Source organism: Rattus rattus, chromosome 3, assembly GCF_011064425.1.
Source record: "Rattus rattus isolate New Zealand chromosome 3, Rrattus_CSIRO_v1, whole genome shotgun sequence".
Taxonomy (NCBI): domain Eukaryota; kingdom Metazoa; phylum Chordata; class Mammalia; order Rodentia; family Muridae; genus Rattus; species Rattus rattus.
This window is the reverse complement of record NC_046156.1, coordinates 5,196,536-5,215,475: the sequence shown is the minus strand read 5'-3', so window position 1 is coordinate 5,215,475 and position 18,940 is coordinate 5,196,536.

Genomic DNA, 18,940 nt, shown 5'->3' with positions numbered 1-18,940 from the left:
CAATCTCATAATACTAGACACTGGCTTTATGGCACACTTCTCTGTGCCTCCAGTATATCTTGCACTGCATTACTGAAGTCCATTCACAGCCATCATCATGGTGAAAAACTCATGAACATCTTTTATTATCTTTCACTTCACACCTTAAATCTCATATATCAACCATCTTCTATATTTTTAACATGCTATTCATACTCATTATTTATTCTGCTAAATAACTTGATTTAGAATTCCTCTTACATTTTCTCTCAATCAATGTCCACAAAAGTACAACTAAATCATTTATAGATGACACAGTTTTATGACTAATAATATAATTTGTGAAATTTCCAAGGATATGATAAATATTTCCAATTAGATCTTCCACAGTATTTAATGATTTACCCAAACTTCAATAAACAGGCATCTCATTCTTTCAGATAGGTGAGGGAATATCACATCTGCCTTCTAAATGTCAGAGACATCAGAGATTTGATACCCATGCTTAACCAAAGAAACATGCTTGGCTGCAGAAAACAGAAGGTGCTGTTGGAAGCAGCCACAGTGTGTGTGTGTGTGTGTGTGTGTGTGTGTGTGTGTGTGTGTGTGTGTGTGTGTGTGTTCCAGAATCCTATGGCTATACACAATCCTTCATGGAGATAAAAGGCTTAAATAATTACAAGGAAGATCAGACAAAACTGCTAGATGTAGAACTAAATGCCTGCAATTCAGAACAGAGACTTTATATGTTGATACAAGCTCATACAATTTGATTCACCAACATCTTTAACTATGTGCAAGATATCAGCCACTACACTACTAAAATATGCCCTTGAAAAGCAATTGCTTAAAACATACTATAGACCATTAAAAATCAAAACTATTTCCCCGGAATCAGTTCCCCAATTCCATTGTTCTTTCATGAAGATTAAGGAGAATGCCATGAGGTCTTCCACAGTCTCACTCTGTACAGCTTGTAGGAAATGCTGTCAAGTTTAGCCCTGACAGCCTGGAATTCTCAAGGAACAGAATTACTCCCACAACTCAAAGAACTTGGGCTTCTCTAGCCAGGCTCCTAGTGTATAACCTTTGTGTAGAGTTCTTTTCCCAAAGGTTAAGTTGGGCCAGACTATGGGGTTGTTCCTTTGTTTTATCTCTTGGGGACAGTTAAGGTAGAAGTTATTAGTCTGCAATAGACTGGTGACTAGTATCCTAAATGCCATTCTTTTCTAGCTATAAGTTGTTTATTCATTGTCTTAGTCAAGGTTTATACTCCTGAACAGAACATCATGACTAAGAAGCAAGTTGGGGAGGAAAAATCAGCTCACACTTCCACATTGCTGTTCATCACCAAAGGAAGTCAGGACAGGAACTCAATCAGGCCAGGAAGCAGGAACTGATGCAGAGGCCATGGAGGGATGTTACTTACTGGCTTGCTTCCCCTGGCTTGCTCAGCTTGCTCTCTTATAGAACCCAGGACCACCAGGCCAGGATGGCACCACCCACAATGGGCCCTCACACCCTTTATCACTAATTGAGAAAATGCCTTACAGCTAGATCTCATGGAGGCATTTCCTCAAAGAAAGATCCATTCTCTGTAATAACTCCAGCTTGTGTCAGGTTGACCCAAAAACCAGCCAGTACAACTGACCCCTTGTCACGTTGACACACAAACAGATCACTATTAAGCCTCAACCCTTACTTTCTTATTCATCCCCAAGATCTAAATGACTTTAAAAGTCCCACAGTCTTTACAAATTCTTACATATTAAATTTTCAAACCCTTTAAAATATCTGATCTAGGGGTTGGGGATTTAGCTCAGTGGTAGAGCGCTTGCCTAGCAAGCACAAGGCCCTGGGTTCGGTCCCCAGCTCTGAAAAAAAAAAAATTAAAATACCTGATCTCTTTTGAAATTCAAAGTCCTTTTACAATTCAAAGTCTCTTAACTGTTGGCTCCACTAAAATTCTTTCTTACTGCAAGAGGGGAAAATATCCAAGGCACCATCACAAACAATAGCAACATTAAACTCTAACCATCCAATATCTGAGATACACTCACGATCTTCTGGGTTCCTCAAGGACTTGGGCCACTTCTCCAGATCTGATCTTTGTAACACATATTTTGTCTTCTAGGCTTCAGTTGCCTGAACACCATGGCTGCTGTTCTTGGTGGTTATCTCATGGTACTGCCATCTCCAAAACACTGCCATCTTTTTCTGCAACTGGACTGCAGTGTCACAAATAACCTCTCTTATGTTTTTCACATGGGGCTAAGCCTTAACTTCTCTACATGGCTCCTTCCTTCCTGGGCCTTCAACTACCACTGAGATGCACCTCCCCCAATAGCCTCTCCTGGCCTCTCACAGTGCCAAGCATCTACCCCTTCATGTTTCAAAACCAGTACCACCTAGGTGACTCTTATAAATTACCAAGTCTGGCTGCCAACATGAGGTACAACCATGGCTGCCTCTGCAACACAGCTTCTCTGTGCTCTCAGAAAACACTTCCCAGAAGATTTCACCTTAGTAATGGTGGTCTTTTCTTAATTACTGTTCATTTCTTAGCTCCAGCTGACCAGCCTCAATCATCCCAGTGATGCAAAGGTTTTGTTTTAGTAGTTCTGATATCTTGTTAATCACAGCTGAACTCTTCAGCCCCAGCTAACCAAAACCACAAATTCTTCATAATCAAAACAGCAATGGCCCTGATAAGAGTCTTTAATCTTCCCTCTGAAATTTCACAAGCCAGACCGACATCATTTGCCCTGTTCCAAGTTCCTACAGAACATCCCACAGAGCTCTTAACACCCAATGGCTCTTCTAGCTCAAAGTTCCTAAGTCCTCCCCAAAACATGATCATGCTGTCACAGGAATACTCCACTCCTGGTGCCAGTTTTTCTTAGTCTGGGTTTGTATTCCTGCACAAAACATCATTGCCAAGGAACAAGTTAGGGAGGAAAGGGTGTATTCAGCTTTAACTTCCACAATACTGTTTACACCAAAGGAATTCAGGACAGAAACCCATACAGGGCAGGAAGTTAGAGGTAGGAGCTGATGCAGAGACCATGGAAGGTGCTGCTTACTGGATTGCTTCCCCTGGCTTGCTCAGCTTGCTTTCTTATAGAACCCAAGACCACCAGCCCAGGGATGGTACCACCCACAATGGGCCCTTCCCCTTAATCACTAATGGAGAAAACGCCTTACAGATGCATCTCATGGAGGCATTTCCTCAAGGGAGGCTTCTTTCTCTGCGATGAGTCCAGCTTGTGTCAGGTCTACACACAAACCAGCCAGCAGTACGTTCCTTGCTCAAAATAAGAAGTTAAGTCAGTCCCTTTCACTCTTTCTTAAGGAAAACTAAAGAGGTGTGTGTGTGTGTGTGTGTGTGTGTGTGTGTGTGTGTGTGTGTGTGTGCGTGTGTTCGTGTGTGTACGCACTTATGTGTGTGTGCATGTATGTGTGTCTTTGTCTTTGTGTGTGCATATGCTCCTGGGTATGTATGTTTGGTTTTTCTCATATGTTTAAAAGGTTGTACAACAGAAGCACATTAGTTTATGATTGAAAGATCTGTGTCATTTTATTCTCAAAGTTAGAGCTGTGAGATGTTGAAACATCTGCTTGAAATTTAGGCTTTAGTCTGTAGATGTCGAGCATTGCAGAATTGGAAGAGGAAATTAGTGGGTGTTTTGTTGTTGTTGTTGTTGTTCATTTGTTTGTTTGTTTGTTTTGTGCCCTGTTGCAGCTTATTAGAAGCAATCCTGATCAGGCAGGTGGGAAATAAGTTAATTGATCAGCTAACCCTCCCTTTCTCACCCCCCAGTTGAAGTGCTTCATTACTGCAGAGTGATATTTAAATATCAATGCATTAGACGTATTATTGATATGGTTCATAAGCTAAAATCAATCCTTGTAAACAGCTATGGGACAATTGCTTTCTCTGCAGATAATTAGTATAAATTGTGCATATCTGCTTCCTAATCATTTTATGATTGATTTCACTTTTATTATCATTAACAATAATTTATACATATTTGAACATGTTGACATCAGTTTCCCTGATATGAAAGAGTCAATAAGACCTGCTTTTAAAACCTTCAGCTTGAGTATGTGGTCATCTGTTTCAGAGGACAGATATGTCATGGGAGACATTAGTCCTTTCTTTTTGTCTGTTGGTAGAAGCTCAGAAGCAAAAAGTGGCTAATGGCACTGAAAGCTGCTCCCTTCAGAATGATTTTGTTAAACTTCTCACTTACATATTATTTTTACTTGTACAAATAATGTTAGCACCATACTATATTCAAACTGTTTGAAGAGATCAGGACAAGGACTTTGAGAGATCATTAGTTCACGTTCAAGTGTTAAAGATCAACCAGGGGCCGATGAGATGACTCAGCAGGTAAAGGCATCTGCCGATGAACCTGATAACCTGAGTTTAATCAGTAGGGCCCGTGGGCCTGAAGAAGAGAACCCACTCTTTAAGTTGTCCACTGATGCCTTTTGGCACACATATGCAAGGTAAATAAGGTAAAAATGTAGTAAAAATTAAATGAATAAAAATATTCAAAACTTCTGATTTATGCAATCATTTCTTTTCAGCTACCATAGCAGTGTGTCCCTCTCTTAAAGAATCAGTCTCCGGTTACCCCCACTGGCTAGGCATGGGATGGCTGGCAGGTTCCTGGTGTCCTCTCATTTACCTGATAACTTGACGAGATGGATATTCACTGACAGACCATAGAAACTCTTATAAACTCAGTGGCTCATGCTTCATCAAAGGTTCATGCTTGAAATGCATCTACACAAGTAAAGCGGGAAACTGAGTCAAATGCCTCGACTAACAATTCATTGCTTTGGATCACCAAGGTAATTCTATTTTTATGTGGATCTCACTCATGTAGGAGATTCATGTGTTGCAATGTGCATGTGTATGTATCTACACACAAGTCTTTGTGCAACTGTACCTGTGTGCTTCTGTGTGCATGTATGTTTGTGTGCATGTATTGATTTTGTGCATGTGCCTATGTGTATATGTATTTCTGCATGTGGGTATATGTGTGTATGTGTGTCCTGTGTTGCATTTTGACCAATTCCTAGACTACACTCTTGTATAGCCTATCAAATAATTCTTGTGTTTCACAGGAACATATAATTTCACATTCCATTTTAAGCCACTGTATTATCATTATAACATGTTCTGATCTTCCCATATTTAATTAGATATAAGTTTATCTATTATCTTCTGTCAGAAAAAAATAAACTTTGGACAAAAAAGACAAAGCACAAGAGAAATAAAAATGTTTTCATATCGAGACCTTTAAATATGTATTATTATGTTATACCTGATAGTCTGCTTCTAAATTCTAACACACACACACACACACACACACACACACACACACACACACACACGGGTCATGCAAAGATTATGTAGAGAAAATATTCCAACCCATGAGAATAAACAAAGTCTCTATTATTGACTCAAATAAGTAGAAGCATAGAAATGAGAGAATTTCTTATAGGCAATAATTCACACTCTGAACCTTTCATGAAAGAAGAACCAATGAAAGAATGTAACATAATCAATCGTTCATGGTCTCTCTTACTGAATTGTGTCTTAATAAATATCACCTTCATTAAACACCTTCATTCGAAAGTATTATCTGCACCACACCTGCAACATGCCACTTAACTCTGATTAGAGAACTCCACTTTAAAAGGGTGAAACATGGACGTGAAAAGAATGAAATTCCCCCATACACATTATTTCCTACACATGTGCACTTTTCTTTTCTTCAAAACAGCAACGTTTAGAGCAGTAATTTTGGAATTTGAATATTCTTTACAGATATTTCCAAGTTTAATTTTTAAAGATTTCAATTTTTATGTGTATTTTTTTTGTCTCTCTATCTGTGTCCATTTCTATGTGTCATGTTCAGCCATTGTCCACAGAAGCTGGAAGAGGGTGTCAGATTCCCTGGAACTGATTTATTAAGAGGTATAGCAGCTGGGTGTGGATGCTAAAAACCAACGTACACAAACACACATGAAGAGTTAAACACAGTGATTGTTTAAAATAAATGTCATAGACTCTTAACAAAGTCTGATTTGTTTAAAGTGTTTGGCGGACATTCTGTTGATGATTTTCTTCTACGTTTATATGATTTAAAATCATCTGGGCAGATTTGCTTCATTTCTGAAGGTACACACTTTAGGATAGGGGAGTTCTTTTTTGCTTGTGATGCCAATCTTTGAGAGGAGAGGAATCTCTCTTAGCCCAGGGGCCATTATTCAGAGACTCGGGTGCTAAACAACAATGTTCCCTAGAAGTCAACCTAAAACATGAGGGGATGAGTGTGGTGTCTCACATTAGAGGGGAATGGCATGAGAATGAGTGAGAAAAACAAAAATCAGACTTATTGAGAAAAGTGAGGAAGCCTCCCTAGGGAGGCATTCATTTTCCAGATGTTAGTCTGGAGACTTTTATAGGACTTATGACAGATACTAGACAGAGATTGAGTAATTTTTCTTAAAGTATTCTCATTTTCTGGAAAACCACAGCCCAGACCAATGGGGGTTCATGTGCTCTGAGCAAATTTAATCAGCTGTAATTAGATGTAAGGACAGGACGTAGCAGCATTGCCTTACATATGCTTCAAAGAGGGGCTTCTTAGTAGCCAGTGGTCTAGTTTTGTCTTTCAGAGCTCTCTACTTTTCCCTATATGACCAGTTGGGATGAGTCAAACAAGCTTTCTCCTAACTGGTTCTGGCTTTGCTGCTCTAACCTTAACTTTCCTTTGAGCTAACTAATCTTAGTTTTCACGTTAACATTATGGCATGTCATGCTTGCATTCTAAACCTCTCATTTTAAAAAGGGGTTGATACACTGGGCGCCTGTGAATGGACAGAGCATGTAGGGTCAGGCTAAAATACCTGAAAGGCATATCCATGACCCATGACAACACTGAGAGAAGGTGTGACCTTTCACAGAACTGAGTTGGGTAGCCACTGGGACAAGTGTCGCACAACTCTCCCCTGTTGATCGGAAACTCCCTGCTAGAGAAAAGAATGAGGTTCTCATCTCTGGATCAGCTGAGATAGAAGCACAGAGAGGTCATGGAACTCAGAAACATTAGGAAGCTCACAGACTTAAAACGCTCACAGGCAGGTACCCCCTCCACCCCCAACTTGATGTAGGCAGGGATCAATTTCTGGGGTAAGCAGATTCAAATTTTTAGTAGAGCTGTCTATAAAATATTCCAGGAGCTCTGGGTGTAGCTTAAGTGAATCTTCACCTTCAGTGGGGTAAGATTTTGGTGATGCAGCTGGCCCTTAATCATTTTCTTTTGCAAACAATCTCAGTAAACGCTGGACCCTATAGGAGGCTTGGGCACATTGTTTCCGTGGCCTCCCATAAATGCTTTCTCTGGGTGCAAAAGTGTTTGTTTATTTTCCTCATGAAAGATGACTTTAGTGTTGCTGTTTCACCTCAGTCTCCATGAGGTGAAGAACTTTGTCAACCAGGCACTCCTGTCACAGACCCAGAAAACCACAGTTAGCACCCACAGAACCATAGAACAATTAAAGAGAAAAGCTGTATTCTTTTAAGCTTTTGTCTCTCAGATACTTTATTTTTTTTTTCACCATAACTGAAAATTTGACTGTCACGAGTGAAGTTTAACTGGTCTGCTAATGATACTTAAGACTGAAAAATTTCCCCACAGTAGCAGGGATCACAGTCATAATCACGAATGCTTCCCTTTCGTGACCTCAGCATTTCAGAGACCTACAGTTTAGCACAAAAGAAAGTTCCCAAAGACACGTTTCTGACTCATTTCAACTCCATCTAGCTCATGAAAACATCCATCTGCCTATGAAGCTTTCAAGACAAGTGGCAGTCTTTCAATTCACTGAAATCTTACATTCAAATACTTTCTCTTTCAGTCCTATTCTATTGCCTTGTCACAAGCAGAGATGTGAGGTGCCTTTCAGAAAACAATCTTGCACACAAGTGAAGAAACTGTGGTTATTTGTAAGAAATATCACCTTGTGAAAGGAACACCCAAAGTAAGCAAAAAAGTACGGGAAACTGAAAACACCTCATTTTGTAGCACACAGCTGCTTTTTTTCCAGATCTGTTCTATTTGTTTCCTTTCTTTTCAATAGTTTTATGTTGTAATTGTGCAGACTAAGACAGATGCATATTACTGAAATTGCCAGGTAGATAAATATCTCAATATCTGCCTATTAGGAGCCACACAATCATAGAGAGAAAATGGCTTTTTAATGGCAAAATGCAATAGAAACCCAACACAGTGGAAGTTAAAACTGATGGCCACACACCTCTTTGGATAAAATAATTGTTGGGGAATTTCTCCTTTAAAATGCTCAACCTGCCACTACATAATATGGTTTTAATGCAATCACCTAAGCCATATAAATACATCTTAATCAGCCATAAAATTGAAAGCGTACTCGTGTTATATAAGATGATAGGGTTTTAGCTCAGCAAAAGACTCTTATATGCAATAGCAGTATGATCTCTGTTGACAGTTAAACATTTATGACTAAATATGTTTCAGTGGTAATATGACCATGGCAAGAACATGTAACCTTGTTTTTGCTTGACCTCTGTATATGAGTTCTTCAGAAGCTCATGTTCCTCTGAGATTTTTTTCAAAGTGCTTTAATACTGTCTAAGCCAAGTTTGTTAAATGTCAGCACTCCAACCAGTCATCTCAGGAGACTGTGAATGGACTTGATTTCTTCAAACTGTGAATGTGCTAAAAACTATCAACCTTTACAAAAAGTCCAACTTGTTATTAATTTTAAAATTTATTGCAAAAGCAGTGCCTCCAGCTTCCAAACAGAACTTAATAAAGGCAGGTTATTCCCCTAAATTATATAGATTTAAAAGACAAAAATAAATATTATTCATTGACGTTCTGTATTCTACTCACTGCAATTTACCAACAGATACTCCTAAATTCTCTATATTATTTTAAAACTATTTTGACCATTATTGAAATCTACCATATATCCATATGCATGTGCATACATATGTATACACATATGTGTATATGTGTGTTTGGACACACATACTTTAACCAATGATTGCCACAATGCATGTGTGAAGAAAGTTCAAGAACTGTTTCTCCTCTTTCATCATTATTGTCCCAGTGATCAAATTCTGGTCATTATGGTTGATGGCAAGCCCTGTTACGCACTGAGCCATGTTGCCTGTCAATTTGAAATAATTAGCCAAATAAGTAAGTAAATAAATAAATAAATGACTTATACTCATTTTGTTTTTAAATTTTGAATGGTAAGTCACAATCCCAATTTGACCTGTTGCCCTCTTTTTTTTTTTTTTGGGACACAGCTATATAACATAGAAAATTGAATTGCAAGAGGAGCTAAGTTCATGCAATTAATGCTTTGAATGCGTGTGAGAGATCTAGAAAGGGAGAGGGGAAGCATGTTGCGTAAAGTTTAGGAAGATGAAAAATACAAGCAGGGTAAGAAAGGAACATTCATAATAAAGAGTGCTTGCACACATGCCCTGCCCCAAACGCTCATGTTGGTTGGGTGGTTACTGCATGTACTTTGGCAATCTCTGTTTCCCTACACTGGCACCTAGGGCAGTCGGCTCTGTAACTGATAGCCTAACGTAATCTAACAGAAGCCTCTTATAATTGTCATCCCAGGCATCAAATGAAGGTCACGCAGCTATATCACAATTAAACAAGTGACTCTAACTACAAAATATATGATTTTATAAATCATAATGCATGTGTTCAAAACTAGGCTTTTAGGTGAAGACACTTGAACTTGAACAAAACCTTGAAGCCTCGGTTGCTGATTTCTTTGGTTTCTTTCTTACAGGAGAGCTAGAACTCAAGTCATGAGGTTTAGTTCATTCGCAAAGTGAAGCAAGGAAATGAACATATTTCTAAAAACTTTCAAGTTTGAAATCCAAGATCCCATAACGTTTCTGTCATCTTTCCCTATATTTAACTAGAAATCAGTAATGAACATATTTTTCATAGTGACCTTCCAAACCACTGCTTATTCTAATAACACAGAATTAATAAACCAGTGGACAGAAAGTCTAATTAAATTGCCCCAATATATGGCAGGATGCTACATGGAAGAAATTTTATTTCTATACAGCTGGACTCAAGGGCAGCACGTGAGTGTTTCTCTGATACTATAGAATATTCATGAGCAAGAGATATCAGTAAATAGGAAAAGATGATCAAATTTGGCCGTGAGTTTGCATATATTGTAATATAGTAGCTATTTATTATTTTCATAATGATTTTTTAATTCCTTAATGCATTGCTAAGTGGAAAATTCTTAAGAAAACAACTTAGTAGAGTTCATTTGAGTACTGGTATAAATATAATTTATAACAGAACAAATCAAATTCGAGTATCAGGCAGCCACAGAACCAGAATGGGCTCCAGGATCTCTCCTTCCTGCAACACTGACAGAAAGTGGGACTGAGAGGTCGTGGTGGCTGTCTGGACACAGTCTAATTACTTGGCTGGTAGACCCTCCTGCAATTAAGCTCTGCCACTGTGATAAGACACATAGAATTTTGTTCTGTTGGGTCTAGTACAGGAGTTTAATTTAGTTTACAGGGCCTCAAGTACTCACATGACAATTCCCCTCCTGTAACCCCCTCCTCACTCTCCCACATCACACCCTCCGGGAGAGTTAGCATCGCAAGGTATGAGTCTTCACAGCCGACATACAACTTTCTTCCAAGTCTAAACCAACACTTTTCAAACTGTCCCAGAGTAGACCACCTTCCTTCTCTCTCCCTGCCCTGATTAAATGGATTACTTCTCGTCTTTCTGCCTCCCTCCCCTGATCCACAGGAGTAGTTGAACACTTGTGGTTTCCTGTTACCGTGCCCCCTTCTGTACTTTTCCTCTAGTAACCCCTCCAACACTCGCTTGCAAGGAGAATGTCTCCTTCCCTCCTGTGTTTTGAAAATTCCAGCAGAGGAAGCCCTAAAATGTTGCAGCTGGCACTTTCCAGACATTGCCTATCAAACAATATTGGGCATGCCTTTCCCTAGAAAGCTTACTTTCCATGGCCTCCAATAGGTCTACCCACCGCAACACTACTACTTCTACTAGCTTGATGGGTTTCTAATTTTGGGTCCTAAGTGCACTTCTATAACCTATCTGGTTTATTGTATAGTATGTTCAAAGAGTGTGTGCATGTGTGTCTGTGTGTATGTGGGTGTGTATGTGTGTGCTTATATGCATGTGTACATGCATGTGTATGTGTGTGCGTGTATGTCCACATGTGTGTCTATGTATGCATGCATGTCTGTGTGTGTGTGTGTCTGCACACATTTGTGCTTGTGTGCATGTATGCATGCATGTCTCTGTGTGTGCGCCTGTGTGTGTGTGCATGTCTGTGGGTGCATATAGGTCTGAATGTCTGCCGGCATGTGTGTGTGTGCATGCATGGGTGTGAAATAAAATAATAAAATACAGTGATCTATAATTCTGTGAATATTGATTTAAACAATTGATTCCACACATAATTAAATTCACAATTCGGGTTTAAAAATGATAAAAGAACAATTGAGGGCCTGCAATGTGTGTCTCTCACACTGGGCAAATGTGCAGTGAGCTTCTAGCTCACCTCTGACCAATACCATGGGCAAACCTATTCAAGGCAGTTAACCCTAAAATTGCTGTCTGCGTGTGGCCTGCTCACCCTGAGCAATTGCTTTCATCAGACAGCCATGACCCGTGGCAGTTACCAGCTGTTCCTCTAACAGAAGCAAGCCCCAACCTAGCACAGACTCTCTTTATGGCTGTAGAATGGGGCCTGTGCGTGGCGAGCGGTCCTGTCTGCAGAGCCCTGCTTTTGATTTACAAGCTGGAGATGCTTGCCTAGCGACACACTGTTTCACAGGACCCCATGCTTCCTCGGGCCTAGGTATATGTCTCACAGAGCCATCAGAACTTTTGAAACGGCTCCTTTGACAAAGCAAATAAATAATTTTTAAAAACACGGAGTATTAGAGTGACTGATGTCCTCGTGTTCTCATATTTACCTTCAGAGACTTAATGGCGCTTGATTCCGAAATCATTCCAGCAAAGCGGAAAATTAATATTTTAATGTCTCCCACTTTAGCAAGTGGAAATAAGAAAAGTGGGGTTCGTGGCAGAGAAGAAATGTTTTAGTGTTAACTATGCTCATGAATATTTATTGCCCTTACACATCTTTCTTCCAGTGTGCCCACTCACTTAGATATACCATAAATCACTGCAGAACTCGAGAGCAATTGTTTCACATTTTATAGAAAAGAGGGCGACAATTTCCCTTTAATACTCTTTTGATTAGATTTTGTCATAGTTTTTTACCGAGTGAATACGAAAGAGTGGAGCACAGCTAATAAAAGCGCAGACAATAGCTTTCTACTCAGGACTTCTCATCAGCCAAGAGGACAGCAGCAGAGAACTAGAGGGGAATTTAAAGGGACAGGGGTGTGGGTGGAGGTGTTGGTGGGAGCTTCACTGCTTGAAATACAGTCTGGAAACTAGTTTCCTTTTGGACCAGCAATGACCCATATAACTCTTCTGTGGTTAATATGTGACTTCATTTGTTTGTTTAAAGAAAAAAAAAAAACACAGTGTGGCCAACAAGCTCATCAATGAATACAAGTATCATTTGAAATACCATGGCCATTGATGATTCTTCACAGTACAAATGGAAGTTAAAATGTGAATCATGTGGGCAATTATTTACATCCTTAGAATTGTTCAATATTCCACCGCATAGCATTTTACTCTGGTGCCCAGTAACTTTTTGAAATGAATTCGAAGCTCACTCCTCTCCCGTTACCTTTATATAGCCTCACACATGACCTACATAACGATCATATGCACACATATTTACTTTCAGGAGAATGAACTCTAAAATGTTTTCTTACTGTTGGAATGTTATTTGTTTAAAGAGAAATACTCTTGCTCTCCAGCAAAGTAGAACCAGCTGAATCCTGTGGATAGGACAAAACAACTCCTTCCATGTGACCAAACATGAAGAAAATTTACCAAAATTTCTTTATGGAGAACCAATGCATCTTAGGTCCTAAAACTCCCTCTCTGTAAACACCTCTCTTCCTGTGATCAGAATAGCAATTGTCCTTGGGAGACTATTCAATAACCCAAATTAAATCCTCTCAAAGCTAGCTTGACTTTCATGGAGGTAACAAAAATAAAGCAAAATAACTCAAACAAATCTAATAACTATTTACAGAGAAACTAATCCATGCTTGAAATACTGAGCTATCTCTATAAAGAGGTGTTTTAAAATTCAGTTTAGAAATGTGTAGAAGTTAAAAGGAGTCAAAAATCACAAATATGGACACTCAAAACTGAGGGTAAAACATTGTCTCTTATCAGCTGACATCTAGGTTGGTTCCACTTGCTATTGTCAATACAGCAGCAATAAATACACATGCACAGACACTGAAATGCGGTTCAGGTGCACAGAGGAAATGGCACCTTGGTTTGCATGAATCTTCAGGATCTCCCTGTGCATGTGTGTCCTTAGGTGGCATCATCATGCTGGACCAGCAGGCAGAGTAATGTTTAACCATGATTCCCTGTTCATTGAGTGACATACTTGTCTGTGGACATGTGCATCTTATATTATCAGATAACAGGTGGATTACAGCCAAGCCACTTCCCTGATCTCCTATTGCAGAAGAGAGACGACATCATCTACATTGGAAAAAATAAATAAAATACAGGGAAACAATCCTTGTTTCCTTTAAGAATTCAGTTGGGTAAGGGCAGAAAATAAAGACTATTTCCTCTGCTTCAAGGCACCCTACTTATGTGGCTGACGATTTCTGTTTAACAGTTATAGTCATCAAACAAGCAGTGTGTATGTGTGTGTGTGTGTGTGTGTGTGTGTGTGTGTGTGTGTGCATGTTTCACTTTGATTCTATAGCCAGATAAAGACAACATCTAGGCAGTACCTCTGTTAGCATTCTGTCTAAGTTCCACCCCCACAGTTACCTGGCAACAGCAAGGTATTCTTGACACTCTAAAAAGGGCTGCTTGCCCCCTCCTCATTCTCTTGCTCTTGCTCCTGCTTCCTTTTGCTCTCTCTTGACCCTCTGTCCCTTCTCTCCCCATTGCCCCCCTCCACATGCTCATGGCTGGCCTCTACACCACTATTCCTCTATCCCTTTGCTCTTCTATTTCTCTACTTCTCTACTTCTCTCTCTCCTTTTCTCTGCCCTTACTATCCTCTTAACTCCCCTCCCCATGCCCTGAATAACCTAGCTGGTCCCTCAGGGAGAAGGGGTGACTCAGCATGGACTTGCTGATGCACCCCCTTTCCTCAGACCTCCATAGAACATAATCCTTCTCTCCTTATCTTTTTATTAACACAACTACCTCAGTTCCCATTTTTCATCTGAGTGCCCTCATCGTAGCATCTCAGAACAGCTGGGGTCTTATTTCTCATCCTGGCAGCAGTTACCAAACTGTAAAGTACCTTCACAGTGCCTGTCGGGCTGCTCATCCAGCTTTATTCCCTCCTAGCTGCCATGGCGCATTAGGCTTTCTAGAGTTGAGCTGTTAGCCGTCTCCTAGCATTGAGATGGCTACATGGTTTTACTGCCCTGCCTTATTACTTCCAACAACAGGCAAGCTGGTCCTCTGAGTTTTTAAGGTACTATAAATCACTCAATGAAACAAGGAGAGGGCAGAGAAATGCTAAGCTAACAATGAGTCTTTATAGCACCCCTCAGCCTGACAATGTGAGAACCACAGAATTGGAGCCAGACAGACCGGAGGCTTTAATCCCATCTCACCTGTCTCTTTTTAGGGCTTGAGTTACCTCTCTGAGCATCAGAACCATCTTACTGGTGGTGAAGTGATGTGTCAAACATCCCATCACAAACCAGTGACTCACACCAGCGGCACAACACACATAGAATCAATGACACAACGGAATATTCATGTGCTTCATCCAATAGCAGAAGCTATTATCATTATTAATAACAAGGATTGTAAAGTGGGCCCTTCTCCCTACATGTGACAAACTATAAAGATTGCACTGACTTACAGTATTAAAAATTGTACACCAAACAGATGATAAAGTTATTGCCTTCTTGAAAGATATAATTGCTCCTCTTATTTCTTTACTTCTGCATGCGGCATCTCATTGTTTACTGTGTTCTAACTTCATAGGATGTGGGGAGAGGAATAAATTTGGTGCACTCCTTAGTTAGCAATGTAACTAAAAACTAGTTGATATCAAATTTTATCCATGGTAAGTATGGTAAAGTGTAAGTCAGAAAATATATATCCTAAAGCTATTCACAAATAGTACTTTGCCCACAAGCCCCACCTTCATTCGCTGAGGCATTGCGCTACAACTACTGTTTTATATCATTACTTTTGAATGCATAATTCGTATTACCATTTCATATTGTTTTTTGAAAATATTGCTGAAGATGTCTAAGCCTCTAGAAGAGAAAAAAAGAATGAAAAAATTTTCTGTTCTCCTCCTCTGTTCACGTGAATGGGCTCTCATCCCTATCAAATAAACTAGCAGTCATGTTCTGTCTCTATCTACCATAAATTACAATGAATCTGACTTTTTGTTTCCCATGTCATTGACAGTATTCAAAACAATGGCAGATTAATTAACTTCTCGTCTGTATCCACACACCAATGGGAACTGGTGGAAGTGGTGCAGAGCTTTTCAAACACCAGTTCAATCTATGTTTACTGATTCAAGTACACTGAATATGAGGAAGCACACATTCTTAGCAAGAGAGCTGAGAGTTCTAGATTGAGTGCTTGTGTGCACACCCACACTCTGGAAGTGTATCAGATGTAAATGATCGATAAATAAAATGCCAGACTCACAGCTCCAGAAGGGTAAATTGTAGGGAGAACTGCCTTGTTGTGAAGAGATATAGAAAGCTAACTGAGCAGAACTAAGTGGAGAACTCAGGGTTAAGTGGAAAAGGTGGACACGTCTAATCTGTTTGCTCATTTATGTATTGTTTCATTACTAAAAAGATAACCCATTGTATGTTGTGTGGAATATAACAAGGAACAGTAAAAGATCTCCTCTTCACTGTGTGTTATGTGCATGTCACAAATATAAACATATTCCTTAATTTATATGGGCAAACACACAAATATCCTCATCATGTTTTTCTACACATACAGAAACCTAATCCATCATTCATTGATTTATAAGTCCATGAAAATAGTATGAACATTGGCAATGTCTCAAAGTTATACTCCTTTATCAGGGGTCAACGACTTTATGTGTATTTACCTAAGGAGGGCTTGTCTCCTGTCACTTATTTTTCCCCAAATTCAGTTGTCCCTATTTTTACCTCCCAATTGTATTTACTTACTCAATGTCTATGTGCAACATCTGCAATTGAATGGGGATATATTCTGCTTTTAAAAAAAGGACGTAATGTTGCATTTGGTTACTTATTAAAGCCTATCCATGGACCATGTATAGGTTTTGTCACAGAGCTACTTAAGGCACAACTATGCTGTGTACATCATCAAGTCTCTCATTACAAAAGAACTTGATTGTTTTAATGTGTGTTGTGTTGTGTTCCCAATTTCTAATTCCAAATGACAAAAATATGTGACTCTTGTTAATTCTAGATAGTGCTAGTATCTTATAAACAAAGTCACTATCTAATAATGGATATATTATAATGGGAAATGAGAAGAATCATATGTTGATATAAAACAAATGTCACACATTCATGTATCAATCTGTGACCTTTTGCAAGGAACAGTGTTTAATGGTGTTGTGGGGGCCAGGAGTTGTTGCTATTTTACTATCTGTCAGTCAGGGGAGCCAAATAAAGAGGTGAATTTGAATACAGAACATAATGACAAAAAAGAATTAGCTGTGCAAATGTCATGGGTAAATATCCAGGACAGAGGACCTGCTGTGAGCACACTGTATGTTGAAGGAACAGTGGCAGAGGGTTCAGCAGTCTCTGGCAGAGAGTGACAGGAGGTGAATGTTGCTGAAGTTCCCTTGAGTAGGGAATACTCAAGATTGTTGTTTCACTAAATGCAGTGATGTGCTTCTAGGGGGGTCTGGAGAGAAACACTATCATTCTTTTCCTAATTGCAAAGAAATGCTTTATGCTACAACAAAGGGAAGAGTATGTGGAGAGAGATAGAAAGCTACTTCTGTAGTACATGCCAAGGTGATGGGTTTGTATTTCTAGAGATGGAAACTTGTTCAGCTTAAAAAGCAATACCATTTACTCTTCTACTATCTGGACTGGGCGAGTCATTGAGTAGGGAGCCCAAAAGGCCTCATGAGTAAGCAGATGTCCTGACTGAATTTAAATGTAGAGAAAGAAGAAAGGTAAAACTAAATTTTCTTTCAGTGTGACAATGTGTTTTCCATATCACAATACTTCAGCACAGTAAGTGAAGAAGCAATGGTAGGCTAAGGCTATGCTTGACGCTGTCATAAGGACCTTGAGAGTGTGAAAGCAAATGAAGTGACCAGAAAATTTGGCCACTTACTACAATCAAAAGTTTAAGCAACAAGCTCTGAAAACAGCACCATTAGGATGGAATGATTAAGAAAAATATTTTATTATGAGAAATCAGAAAACCTTCAGAGAGAAGAATTGGCCTAAATACTCCCATGAAGTTGTGCTCCCTCTGAGTTGTTTGTTTGTTTGTTTGTTTGTTTGTTTTGTCTGTGCTTGGATGGGTTTGTAACTTTTACTTTGAATCTTTGTCAGAGGATATAAATTCCTGAGGCAGTTACAGATAGAATGTTGTCTTTGTTCCTCATAAAAATACATGTATTTTTTTTCTCCCAGAGAAACATAAATGCACCTGAACACCAGAGCTCCTGTGTGTTGATCAATCACTGCGATCTCCCAATGGCAAAAATAAACTAATAGCTAAGAAGGAAGCTAAGAAACAAATTACCAAATGTCATGAAGAAACTTTTTTTTTTGGTTATTAATTTACATTTCAAATGTTGTCGCACTTCCTGGTCTCCCCTCCACAAACCGTTATCCCATCCCCACTGTCCCCTTTCCCTCTAACCCACCCACTCCCTCCTCACCTCTCTATATCCTCTCCAGTAGGTTTTCTGTATAAGAATATGCAGCTGCCATGTACCCTGGTGATGCCTTTTGCATCCAAGCCCCATTAGTGGGGATGTCATATTGACTTGTGTTCCTGAAGAATCTTCTCACTCAGAGGCTACCAGTGTGTCTGCTCCATACTGGATATATGAATTCTATTGTTCACTCAGCCTGTGGTCATGAGCATTTCATACAACATCCCAGCATCAAAATATGATGAAGGGCCTGGTCGGGCGGGCTCTCCTGAGGCAGCAGAGCGGAGGAGACCACCAACGCTGCCCACCCCTGCCCACATCCCTGGCCCAGGAGGAAACTGTATACGGCCTCTGGGTACCCGTAGAGGAGGGCCCAGGAGCAGCAGATCCACTGCGTCTGAGACACCGCACCTGAAGGGACCGACTGGATAAACAGTTCTCTGCACCCAAATCCCGTGGGAGGGAGAGCTAAACCTTCAGAGAGGCGGACACGCCTGGGAAACCAGAAGAGACTGCACGCTGCACACAGTACTGACCCCAGAGGAAAACAAAAGCTATCTGGAACCCTGGTGCACGGAACCTCCCGGAAGGGGCGGCGCAGATCTTCCTGGCTGCTGAGGCCGTGGAGAGCTCATAGGCAACATCCCGCGAACAAACTTGAGCCTGGGGACCACAGGTAAGACAAACTTTTCTGCTACAAACTACTTGCCTGGTGAACTCAAGACACAGGCTCACAGGAACAGCTGAAGACCTGTAGAGAAGAAAAACTACGCGCCCGAAAACAGAACACTCTGTCCCCATAACTGGCTGAAAGAAAACAGGAAAACAGGTC